Raw genomic sequence first — 13,651 nt, 5'->3', positions numbered from 1 at the left:
AACTTTAAAGCTAAGCCTCCATCAGTGTGGTTTCTGGAATCAGGGTGAAAACATACAAACACAGCAAACTGTCATCTTAATATTCATACTTTATGTTATTCACTTTAGTATATTCTGTCCAGGGTTCCTCTCATGATGAGTGCCAATTTTGGTGTGTGTTTCCTTGTAATGTATTCAAACACACAAATGCTATATAACTTTGAAAAACCTCATACTCATTGCCAGTTTTACAGCTTTCCACATTCACTCCAGACTTTATCCTTTTGTACACTTTAGAAGGATGAGAAAAATATCATAAAGCTTAAGAAAGATTGCCACAAACTTTTTCTGTCTCAGCCAGGGTGTATGCACTGATAGAGGAGAATGTGGTTTGGAGAGATGCTTTACTTTTCTACCTAAACAAAAATACTCATTGAACCAAGGAAGGAGACACTACCACTGGGAAAACTTCTGTTAAATGTGCTTTCTAGAGATGCTGCGGAAAAATAGATAAAGCGTGCTAACAGTGCAGCAGCAGTCTTCAACTTATGTATGTAATCTGTGGATGACTAATTGAGATGGAGATGTTTTCAAGAGTCTCCTTCTCATAGAATTTTTTTTCAGTACCTTCTACTCGATGGAAGGTGATCCATTCAAAAGTGCTGGTAATTTCTTATCAAAAGACATTTTAAGTGGGTTAGATTAGCTCTGGCAGGAATGATTTATCAGCTTCCAAAGAGGCTGGGAATTCAGTCCAATTTTTCCTTTAGTACAGTATTTTAATTTTAACAAGAAATCCTTAAGCAATATATTTAGCACATTACTTCCTATAGCAGGATGGTGTCCTAGGGGTCGCCGTGCTCTCCCCTAGTGCCCCCTTACCATGCCAAGCTGCCTAAAGGGCACCCTCTATTCTCACCTGCCATGTCTTTGATGTTGTATATATATAATAAGGAGGCTGCTTTTTCGTCCTCTTGGACATGGTTCTCCTGCTATACACTGGCCCCATTTCTGTAATGGGTGTTCCAGTACACCCCAGCCTTATGGGCTATGCGTGGCTCCAACCATCCCTTTACCATGCCCCAAGCCTTGCTGATGGTATGGATGTTCTTCAGTCTCACTCTGCACCTCTCTGTGCACTTGGGCTCTCTACGACCTTGTCTCGCTCTGCCTTACTGGGCGTTCGGGGTCAGCCGACTCCCAAATCGCTGCCCCCCTTCTCTGCGGCAGGGGTCCCCACACTACCGTGAGTCCTCTATGAGGCCTCCTCTCCTAGGAGGCCATCTTTCCCCAATCTTTGGCTGTACCTGTAGTCTGGCTTGTTCTGGGTGAGCTCCTTCCCCCTTGGCTGCCAGCAGAAAACTACCAGCCTAATCCCAGCCCTGGGGTTTAAATGGGAGCCAGGCCCTGTCCCTTCCGGTCAGCTGACCGCTAGCAGGTGTGGATCACTGGCTCCCTCTGGTTGCCCTAGCAACTGGCACCTGAGTAGTTATCTTGGCTCTACAAGTAGCAGGCACCTTAGTGCCCTGCTACACTTCCCCACCACCTAAAAACCAGGTTTTGTCCAGGTGTAACTTTCTGCCAAAGTTTTACAGTCAGTCTGTTAGCAGCTGCTTTCTTTAAAAAGGCAGAGCGCTAGCATTGCACCTATAGGAGTTAGGACAGCATGGTTGTATTTGAAATGGCTGGGGCCTCATACAAGCATTCAGTATTTCACGGGAGAGTTGCTACTCTCCCAGTAGAAACCATGAGTTTACAGATGTTCAGGCTTTTTCTTCCAGGCTAAAAGTGGCTGCTCCAGGGAAAAAAAACAACCAGGGTTAACTCACTTCTAAGAGAGTTTATTCTAGGACAGCAAGTGTATGTACATGCTGTGGCTTCTCTCAGAAGAGAACATAGTCCTCTAGTGTACGCTCTCCCCCATAGGAAGACAGTGTTTTGCTGATTTGACTCTGCTGCTCCAGAAGGGAACAAAATACACACAAACCTCACATTGTCTCCTTCAGAAACCTCACATTGTGCTTCAGGGAAACACAAGCTTGATGGGTAGTCTGGGCCAGCCAATCAAGGTTGCCCTATGCACTGCTCCCATCTGTCACCAGGGTTAAGTATAGACGGTCATAAAGGCTGACGCTGAATTGATTCAATCTTTGCAGGTTAGTGTAAAATGCAGAAATTAAACTGAGAAATAATCAGACAGACATTTACTTTTGATTCAGGAAATGAAGCCACATGCCTGTAGTGACTCAGGCCAGAAGCTGGGGGGCACTAGAACATGGCTCTCTGTCACATAACCAGCATGGGCTGTGTGTTTCCTTCCTCTTCCTGCTGGCCCCAAGGTCTCTGGAATTTGCAGTCCACAACCAGAACAGCAGGACTCTGCAGGGTTGCTCTTCACCTCTTCTTCCTGCTTCTAGGTGCTTCTGGGATTTGTAGTCCATAATCACAGCTAGCAGTAAGTTTTTATCAGGGCAGGGCAGTTTAACCCCCACCTCCCTGGCCCCAGACTGCAGCTGAGGTTTGCCTGGGGTGGGGGGGAGGGGTCCTGCCTCTCTTTCTCTCCCCCCCCCACCCCCCAACCGTTTCTGCTGGAACAGACAACACAGCCCAACTTGGGGCTGGAAAGCATGCTGGGATGCTGGCGGACTTTGATTTAACTTGAACCAGGAAGGGGTCTGGGACAAGTTTCATAAACTGATTTGACCCAAATCAGCTAAGTCTGATACTAAATTCAACCAGGATTATCTTAAACCCATTTTGATCATTTTTGAACTAGTATATATGCACTGAACTTCTGTTCTGTTACAGGTTTAAAGCAGTTTCTCATCACTTAAACCGATTTATGTGTAACTCCTGTCCTAGACTAAGGAGCCTGCAGAGTACACTGAGATGTGTGCACAGGGCACCCCCGGCACCCCCCTAGCTGCACAGTGTCAGTACTGGAAGCGCTCTACTCTTTAGTGCCTCAGCATTCAAATATCTATTCATGCAGCTCTGGATATGTTTCTCTACCAGAAGAATAAACATGGGACAATTCTCCTAAATTATTTGAATGCCTGGGTTGATCAGAAAATGGAAATCCTACCATAGGAGAGGAGGATAAAGGAGCCTGGCTTGTTTAGACTGGCAAAACAAAGCCCAAGAGAAGTTATGATTGATATTTATAAATACTTTGTCAGGAAAACAGGGAGGACACTGTTCACACAAGAAAAAATGGGTACAAAGTGGCCATGAATATATTTAAGTTGGAAATTAGAAGTTCTCTGAGCATCGAGCAATAAGCTTCTCACACAGCCTTCCAACTGGATCATGATGAGGCAAAAAACTTAACTAGTTTGGAGAGAGAACGTTAGAACATAAGTGCCATACTTGATCAGACCAATGGTTCCAACAACCCACAGTAGCAGTAGTAGAGCAGTGAGCTGCAACCTTTCTGGCAGCTGTGTCCCAAATTAAGCCAGATATCCTACCTGACTGTCACTCTGATCCTCTTTCCCTGCCTGATCTGCTGCTCAGCTTTGTGCTCTCTGCCCTGCATAGTGTAGGTTGGTCACCCCTACTTTGAAGGGAAAGTAAATGTACAGGACATGTCTTGTGTAATCCATCCCCTGGCATCAGCTATCAGTGGTTTAGAAATGTCAGACTGTTCTGTTTCATAACTATCAAGGATAAGTCCTCTATGAATTAATTAAATCTCTTTTTGAACCTGACTATAATATCTAGCTCCTGTGGCAAGAGGTTCCACAAGTTAACTACATTCATGTAAGAAGGTAGTGTACTTCCTTTTGTTTGTTTTAAACCGGTCTCCTGTTTATTTCTTTGGGTGTCCTCTAGTTCTTGTATTTTGGGATTTGGTGAATAGCAGTTCCCTATTGACTTTTCCCACACCCTTCATGATGTTGCAGACCTCTATCATATTCCCTCTCAGCCTTCTCCTTTCCAAAATGAAGAGTCCTAGCCTTTTTAGTCTCTGCTGTATGATAGGTGCTCTGTACCTCTAAACATCTTCATTACTCTTCTCTGTACCTTGTCCAATGCTGTTGCTTCTGTTTTGAGATGTGGAGACTAAAACTGCACACAGTAGTCAAGTTGTGAGTGCACCATGGATTTATATAGTGGGATGGTGATGATGATCCCTATTTTGTTTTCAATTCCCTTCTTAGTGATGCCCAGCATTTTATTGGCTTTTGTGGGTGCCACTGCACCTTGAGATGATGTTTTTAGAGAACTATCTACAATGATTCCAGGGTCTCTTTTCTGAGTCATAATGTTTAGTTCAGAGCCCAGCATTGTGTACATATAGTTGAAGCTGTTTTCTCCCACGTGCATTACCTTGCACTTGTTGACACTGGGGTTCCTCTGCCAATCTTTTGCCCACTCATTCAGTTTTGTGAGATCTTTCTGCAGCTCCATACTATCAGCTTAGTATTTGACTACCTAGACTCATTTAGTATTATCTATAGACTTTGGAGATTTCAACATGCATTCCCTTTTCTAGGTCACTCATGAAAATGTTGAATGAAACCAGGCCCAGCACAGATCCCTGTGGGACCCCACTATTGACCTCTCCCATCCTGAAAAGTGACCATTTAGCCCTACCCTTTGTTTCCTGTCATTTATTAGCTAAGTTTATGAAAGAGATTATATGATGTGGTGGTCTGTGATAGCAGAAACTAACTCAGTAACCCAGCATGCCCCTTTGAGTCCTTGGTACTCACCCTGTATGCCTGAGTCAGTTGAATATCAAGCAGAGAGTATCCTGATTCCGCCTTCTGGCAAGTGTATTTCAATGGACACTGTCAAACATGGACCAGTGTACTGGTCTGTACATTGTCACATTCCCTTGACAATAAGAAAGATCTTGGAGGAAATGCCAGAGCCCAGTTATGTCTTTAGGAGTGAATGATCCAGACCTTAGTGTACAACCTGTAGTAGGCAGTCATTACCATTGATTTTCTTTCAACAATCAGACAAATCTTTGGTGCAGGCAGAGAGCCTGACCAGGGAAGAAATACATATTTGATTTCCCCTTATGTCTTTTTCACATAGCTTGACTTGGCACTTCACTTCATGTGTATCCAGTAGGGCTGTGCAACACTTCAGTTGCTGGTTCGATTCGGTAGAGATTCAGCCTGATTTGGTAGCTGAATCTTCTAATCGAATCAGGAGACCCTTTAATCTCTCCGAATCAGATCAGAACCCTCCAAATTGAATCAGAGAGATTCAGAGAGATTTGATGATTCAGACATAGACACAGCTTTAAATGTTTTTTCTACATACCTCAAGGTACCAGGTGGTTCATGAATGCTGAGATGCTGGGACGGATGGAGTGTCCCACAGGAGCATGGGGGGAGGGGGGTGTCCTCAGAGTGCTCGGCAGTGGATCCGCAAGTGGACCAGAAGAACTTCCAGTCCGCTTCTGGGTACGCTGGGGAGCGCACAGGCCCCCCCCCCCGTACCCCCTACTCAGTGACTGGTGCCTCCTGGTTCTGGGAGGCACTTAGGGTCCCCTGTGGCTGATGGCTGAGCCGAGGGGTGCAGGGGCACCCCCCTGCATGCTCGGCGGCGGACCTGGAAGTGGCCTGGGATTACTTCTGATCCACTTCCAGGTTTGCCGCCAAGCATGTGGGGGGCCCCCCAGCGCTCCTGTGGGACATTCCATCCACCCCATTATCGCAGCATTCACGAGCTGCACGTGGTACCTCGAGGTATATAGAAAAAACATTTAAAGCTGTGTCTATGGCCGAATCACCGATTCACCAAATCATCATTGAATCTTCACATTCAGATTCAGCCAAATTGAATCAGGGACAGTGATCCGAATCAACAAATCCAATCGCTGTCCCTGATTTGGGCCAAATCCAAATCATACAGCCTGTTTTGCACACCCCTAGTATCCAGGCTCTTGCTCTTTCAACTGCTGTTGATTCTAAAGTCTAAGTTTTGGGTCTAAACCAATTTGAAAATTATCCCTTTCAGTAGATTAAAAAAATTTAAGATATCTGTATAAATAATGTATATTTCAGACAAACTGAATTTAGATGAATTGTTAGTCCATGTTAGAGGAGTTTATTTCAGCCACCTTTTGCATTCTTAGAGATCTGAGTCTAGCCCATGTCAACATAGAAAAACTGATCTGGCCTGGAAACAGTGCCCTCAAGTATGCCAAACCGTTCTGCATGGGCTGCCTGGAACTGGAGACTATGTAGCTGCATCTTTCAGGGAAACTAATTAGGTTTGCTGAGTGCCAGGACTAGCCCATGTGGTAATCAACTAGTGGAACGTATTGGTCAGAAGGACCAATGGGGACAAGGTAAATTACTTCCTACTCCACATAGCAGCAGACTATAAGTAGGAGAAAGCTAGTACAGACTAAAACATGAGACTGTAAACATTACCATAACTTGGGCCATTTGCCTTTCCTCTCAGGCCTTCACCTGGAAAATACCAACATGCTCGAGTCACTTAATCAAATTATTTATAGTAACATCCTCTTGAATGACAAAGCCAGCTAAAACCACTCACGATTACCGCATTTCCAATGCAAATGATTGCTCAGGCGAGGTAAAGTAGATACAGCATAGATCTATTTTTATATTATTATTATTATTACTATTATTATTGTTATTATTATTATTCCTATAGCAGCTGTCAGCAGGATTTTGTTGCCAAGATAAAATGCTGATTTAACCTGATGTTAAAGTAATGTTCAAATTCTAGAAAAAAGTCTCTGTGGCCAGGTACAGACATTACACTTTTACTTGTATAAGTGATTGGAAACCAGCCTATACCCGTAACAGAACAGAAGTTCAACACAGAAAGTGCAGATCTATGCCTGTAACAGAACAGAGGTTTGGCACACACACACTAGTTTAAAAATGGCAGAACCCAGTCTAAGGTTTGCAACCCCCCAGCAGTGGGTGAATATGTGTTCTGTTCTCTACCAATCTAAACTATGCTGCTTAGAGAAGACTGCTTAACTTAGATCAATTCTACCTCAGGCTTTTTCAATGTTTGTACCTAGTCTACATTTGTAAGCTAGCCCAAAAAGAAGGTTTCTCACACCAGGTATTATGTATTACATAATAATAGTTATTTGTCTGATTGGCTTTCCCAGCAATATTACACACCATGGAAGATTTAAGAAAGCAAGCAAAGCTTTTGACTCTAAGGACCTTCATTGTCCAGCTCGATTAGAAATTCCAGTCTTATGTGGCAGTACATTTTCAACAACCCTGACAACTCTGCTATATAGCCTCTTATAATAATCCAGATTCTCTGCTGATATAAATTGGCATTACTTTGTAGAAGTCAGTAGAGCTACACCAACATAATTGTGAGCACCTGGTCCAATGCTAAATGTCTTTCTGGTTTTTCTTTCTCTTTCCTATTGCATTTCTCTTCCCAGATTTGTGTTTGAGATTTTTAAACCCATTAATATTAGGAAAATTAAATTTGTGGTGTCTACAACATTTTTAAGTAAACAGCACTATTCACAAGAGCATTGAACCATTTCATTTACTGCGGTTTTAACCACCAGTTTAAACCATCCTGGTTTTAATTGAGTTTTGACTGCTGGCTTTTTAAAAAAAAGTTTTGCCAAAGGTTGGCCTACTTTGGAGAATGTATTTCATTACCTATTAAGATTATAGGAATGATATGAAATGTCTAGCAGTTAGACCTATGTAGAAATTTTTTAAAGCAAAAATGTTATTCTTGAAAGAAAAAATCCTGTTTCTGATCACCTTAAATAATATTTAACCTATTAAAAGTAGGAAAATAGGAAAAAATACTGCACTTCATACTTCACTTTGTTCTTCAATATTCTGATTCAGAATATGATTCTTTTTCATTTCCTTTGGTCTGCTGTAGTGCCCCTAGACTTCTGGCCTGGCCACTGCAGGCATGTGACTGCCTTTCTGGAATCAAAAGTGAATGTCTGTTCACTTGCTTATCATCAGTTCAGTCTTTGCAGCTTAAACTAACCTGGAAAGAATGAATTCAGCCTTCGCTTTTTTTACTCTCTATACTTAGCCTACGTATTGCAGATGAAATGTGTAAGCTGACAAATCAGCTGGCCTCACACTATCTAATCTTGATCAATTTTGCATATGATTTCAGGTTTTTCTTATGTATTATAAGTAGGGGTCTACCTAACTTGAAGAGGCAGGCTGGCAATTTTGTGGGCAGATACCAGGGATAATCACCATTTTTGTGGGCTGTGTGTGGTGGGGCTCCCAGTGCCTCTTATTAACCAAGGGGCCCCTGGTAGCCCTGCCCCTCACCTCTGATTGGTTGTGAGGGCTGTCCATCATGCGCCCCCCCCCCGCAGATTGGTGGAAGGGGAGGGTACACAACTGGCAGCCCTCTCAGCCAGTCAGTGGTGAAGGGTGGGGCTGGAAGCCATCTTGTCGGCAGCCCTTCTTGCTGGCAGCTCCCCTCTGCCTTCCCCTATGGCAGGATACATAGATGGGCTATAGCACCATGAAGATTGTTGGCTCATGAAGACCTACTGACTTTATTTGCAGTAAGTTATGTGGGGTTTTTTTGCAGTGAGCCGTCTAAATTTCACAACATTCACTATTTTTCATGAAAAAAAATTTTTTCTATGAAAAAAAATAAATTTCACAACATTCACTATTTTTCATGGAGCCTTTCCCTTTTTTCATTTTCCACAAAAATTGTGCAATTGCAAATTTGATAGGTCCTTAATTATAAGCATCCACTCATCTCGCATCTGGAATTGTGGCATGCTTGCTCTGAAGTTGGTCAAGACCAATTGCTTTTGGCTTTAGTTGCTGACAAGGGGGTTTTCCTTTTTGTACAGCAGTATGTAGTTGCTGATTTTGACTGTGTTATCCTAAATTTCAGTCTGATGTACATGTACAATTTTCATGTACAAAACTCCTTTTTTCCAGCAAAGATTGAAGGCGTGTCATTCAGCTGCCCTACTTTGTTTTTTCTTGAAGTTGGGGCATAACAGATCTTTTACAGTTGTCAAGGTGGCCTTTGCAGCATAGTAGTTTTGAAAGTATTTCTGAACCTCAATCACTTGACTATACCAGTAGGCTTCACAAGAGTTAGATATGTCACTCTTAGGAAAAGTGACAAAATGAAAGGCACAAATATAGCCTATAAAGAAGTCATGGTCTTCTGCTACTTTTTTGGTTCCTGTGGATTTCTTCATGCCTTTTTGTTTTCATTTTTTTTTAATTCAGACACATTTCTTCTTATTACAGTTATAGTTTACTTTTACTTTTGTGGTGGCAAGAGTTGAACAGTATTCCAATTTCTTATGATTACTGCTAGAGAATTTTCTGGAATGTTTGAGAAATGTTTGCTTGATGAAAGGCTATTTAAACTAGTTTTAACCACTATTCTAGTCAAAACTAAAAAAAGTGAATTATTTCATAAGTCATTAGCAGTTAATTCTGCCATACAACTCCAATAAGTAGACACAGAAATACAAATAACTTGGTTTTCAGAAATGCTGAGCTGCTCTATTTCATGGGTTTGCTCTGGGAATGAATCAGGCCTGTATAGTTAGAGGCAGTTGTCTGTAGGGTTCCCAAAGCACTTGCTGCAAAAACCAGAAGCTGTATATTGAATGAGGCAAGGGACTGCAGGAACAGAAGGGTTGGTCTCATGGTTATGGTGGTTGAATGCTACCCTGAAGAACTAGGTTTTATCCTTGCCTCTGCTATAGATTTCTTATATACTGTTGAACAAGTAACTCAAATCAGACTTTTCAGAGGTGGTCATTAAGTGTGTGTCTTAAGGCCCCCATAGACATTACAGTTAGCATATGATTAAGCTGTTAATTGTACCATAACTAGTAATCCTGCCACCCGTTCAAGGAATTAATGGCACTAAAAAATGGGAAACTAGGCATAAAAATATTTCACAAATGATGTGTAATATCTTTGTGGCTGATTTACATTGCACCTTAAATTGAACTTGTGGCAGGGTAACCAGAGCGAGCTGTTTGTGGGTTCCAGCCCCAGGGCCACATGAGTCTTGGATTGACTCGTGTTGTCCCTGGACTGGTAGCAACAATCAGCCAATTGTCTGCACCAGCAAGCAGTAATCACACCATTGGGACCTGGTCCCTGGTCCCAAATCATGCCTTCTGTGGCCTGGCAGGACGCACAAATTTTTGGGATCATGGAATCAGATCCCATCATGCTCTTAAATGAATGTGGGACCTGATTTGAGGAAGTGCTATGCAAAAACCACAAGAACAGAAGCCATCAGAAATTATGCTATGAACATATAAAATGCTGCATATTGCTATGTAGTATTTCAAATTGGGCACCCAAAACTGTAAAGCATTCAGACATTATAGTTAGACATGCCATCAGAGCAATATTTGAATAGTTAGCAGTAATCAAGGCACAGGGGTCACGCACAACCAAAATATTGATCATTTGCTCCTTACCATTGTCTGTCCTGTACACAGAGCGAGGCAAAGGTTTTATGAAAAACAAGTGTGTCATCATGTAGTTAAAAACTGTCATGAAGGCAATGCACAACAACAACCTAATTAACACTGCACAAACAACCTTAATTCTGGTATTAAGACTTTTTAATAATGAATATTTTTTAATGTTGCACTTTACAGCCTATAAGATATTCTTTTAATGTAACTTTATTTTGGGTATAATTTAAATACCATATTGTCATGATTAAGTAGGGGTGTCCTTCAAATCCAGTATGCTACTTATACAAAATAGTTTTAAACAGAAGCAAAGATGGCTAGTGCAACATTTTCATTACTTTCTTAACAGACCATTATAAACATCTGGGATCTGGATGTGCCTGGTGTCAATAAACAAAGTGACTGGAAGGAATAGGCAACAGCTAGCTGTCAGGACAAAGAGGAACTGGATTTCTAGTATTATCAGATCATAGAGTCCTCTCTGCTATCTTGTTTGTTTCTACGGTCCCTAAAATGATAAGGCCTCTGAAGTAATTTTTGAGGAAAGGAGTCTCTGAGGTCTGTCTGTACATTGTCACCAGCAGACAAGCTATGTAAATAAAAATCTTCCTTTTTTGAGTAGGGGCTGGCAGATTAAGGGAATTCTCAGGTAAGCATTGTTGAACAGACAGGGAAGTTTGCTCGACAAAGTACTCAGAACTTTCCTAGCTTGAAACATCTGTGAAACTTTCCTTTCATTATACATCTGTTTTCTGCCTGCATTCACTTGATCACTAAAAAAATCACAGACCGAACACATAACCTCTCAGCTCTCAAATCTTTGGGAGGATGAAATGAATAAAGAGGATGCTTTACCAAAAGGAGCTGTATTTGTGTTGGTGGTATTATTAAATATAATAGATGAAATTGGGACAATATTTAAGCATGCTGCTTTTGTGCAACATAAGGTTAGTGCATTATCCATTATGCTACAAAACCTTTTGTCGTGGTCATAAAACTAGGAAGGGCAACTAAAGTGTCAGTCCAAAATTGAACGTAGTGAATGAGGTTCGGATGTAAGGCTTAGTGATGTAATACTAGAGAAACTCCACTGACAAAAAGACATCTCAAAAGATAAAAAGGAGAAATTCTGGCAATTTCTCCTTACAACATTTCTTTATCTTATCAAATCAGTAGAATTGATTGGCATTCCTGAGTTGAGATGGTTTCCTAAATTGAGATCCAAGTTTCTGATCCAGGAACCCCTTTAAAAAGATGCTTAATCTTTGATAATTAAACTCAATGAGACTTTCCACATGCTTAAAACTACTCACTTTTTAAATGATGTGGGAGAACAGGTGTAAGTAGACAGATAATGACTAAACACAAAACTAGTCCAAAATCAGCTAACTTAAGGTCAGATCCTTATCCTGTTGAAGTCAGCAGCAAATTTCAATTGACTTAACTGAGATCAGTATTTGGCCAGTGTAAGGCTCCCTGCAGATTTATGTTTATACGACTATGTAGAGTTTCATGGTATATCATGTTTTCATTAGCTGTGAATTTACCCAGGATTGTGTCTCATAACTAAAGAGATTTGTTATCTGTGGGCAGGTGTATACTGTTGCCCTGTGGGGTCAGGCCAACTCTCAGGATCTCAATATTGCACTGTTAGACAGGAGGGTGTGACACAATTGCACATATACAAACACACAAATCAATTGGACACACACACACACGCGCGTGCGTGCGCGCGCGCACACACACACACACACACACACACACACACACACACACACACTACCAACTTAGGCACGTACACATCCAAACTAGCCTAGGCACATGCATACCTATCACCAATTCAAGCACATACACTATACACCCCAAAAGTTAGACAAAAATCAATTGTCCATACCCACACACTCAGTACACATACACAGATCACTAATTCATAATATCATACATACAATGACATATATATATACACACACACACACACACATATATATACACAAAGATACACATGCACTCACCAGTTCACACACATACAACCCACCTACACATAGGTAAGTTCCTAACTTCAATGGCACGGTATGTATGTGTGTGCTTGGGGTACCTGGGATACTTGGGGGAAGGTTAAGGTGAGAGAGAGAGTTAAAGCGTAGGGAGTGAAAGTTGCCAGAACTAAGATTAGAACCGGTGGACTAGAGAGAGAAGCTGGCTGAGGAGCTGAGGCTTGGGGTTACTTAGGGTAGATTGGGGCTGGAAACTGATGCAGACAGCTAAGATATTGGGAGGGGCAGATAAGTGGTGGCAAGGAGGAAACAGACAAAAACTGAACTTGGGGTTTCAAAATAACAGGTTTATTAAATAGACAACACACTGCACAACCCCATGAAGTTATTGGCACGCACGAGCGCGCACATACCCACACACATGCACGCACACCCACACCCACACACACAGAGACAGAGGCAACAGGACAAAGAGACTCAATGGCAGGGTTGGAGTCCAGGTAGGGAAGAGAAGCAGTGTCCAAGTCCTTGGTTGAAGAGGGGGTGGGGGGTGATAGCTACCTATCCAGGCTGGAAAGGGGTCCTTGTCCAGTAGGTGTTGTCCAGAGGGGGGTCGCCAGCAGGGCCTCTGGGTGGATAGGTGGTGTGGCATGGTGCTGGGTCAGATGGAGAGGGCGTCCCAAGGAGTCAGTCTTTACTCCCCCTTTTATGGGGCAGAGTACCTCTGATCTCCTATGGGGAGGGCCTGTCCAGGCAAGGTCAGTCCTGTCCCAGAGGGCTCCAGGTGTTCTTACTGAGCATGTGCAGCCTGGCACAATGGTGGGTTGCCTCATCTTTTGTTTCTTGAAAGCTGATGGGTGGTTCCAAGGGCTGGGTCGTTGGTCCATGTATTGGTGTTGATGGTTTGGTCATTCAGAGGGAGCTATTTTTAGACCTACTACCATTGTCTCTCAAGCATCCTCATTTATCCCCGTTCATTTAGGAACCAAGTTACATAGGAGGGGTAGGTGTGAGTCATGGGTTACACAATCGGGCCTGGGGACAGGATGGAGACTTGACAGACAAAATGGAAACGACATGACTTATGCTAACTTACATATGTAGGCCTAAATCATATAGTACCAGTAAAACAGTAATATAGAACAGTAAAAATCAATATAAACATAATAATTATACAATATAAAGAAGGAGAAGAAATTAAACAAATAGAACTTGCTACCCAAATAAAATGCTGATGCTT

General features: G+C 42.2%; 1 protein-coding gene across 1 annotated transcript in view; it reads left to right on the top strand.

Moving 5' to 3' along the window:
* Positions 1-13,651, top strand: part of ITGA9 (integrin subunit alpha 9) — a 381,381-nt gene that overhangs the window by 266,841 nt on the left and 100,889 nt on the right. The gene's annotated exons all lie outside the window — the stretch shown is intronic.

Source organism: Alligator mississippiensis, chromosome 5 (assembly GCF_030867095.1).
Source record: "Alligator mississippiensis isolate rAllMis1 chromosome 5, rAllMis1, whole genome shotgun sequence".
Taxonomy (NCBI): Eukaryota; Metazoa; Chordata; order Crocodylia; family Alligatoridae; genus Alligator; species Alligator mississippiensis.
Note: the sequence above shows the minus strand (reverse complement) of the source record. Positions and strands in the feature narration are given on the sequence as shown.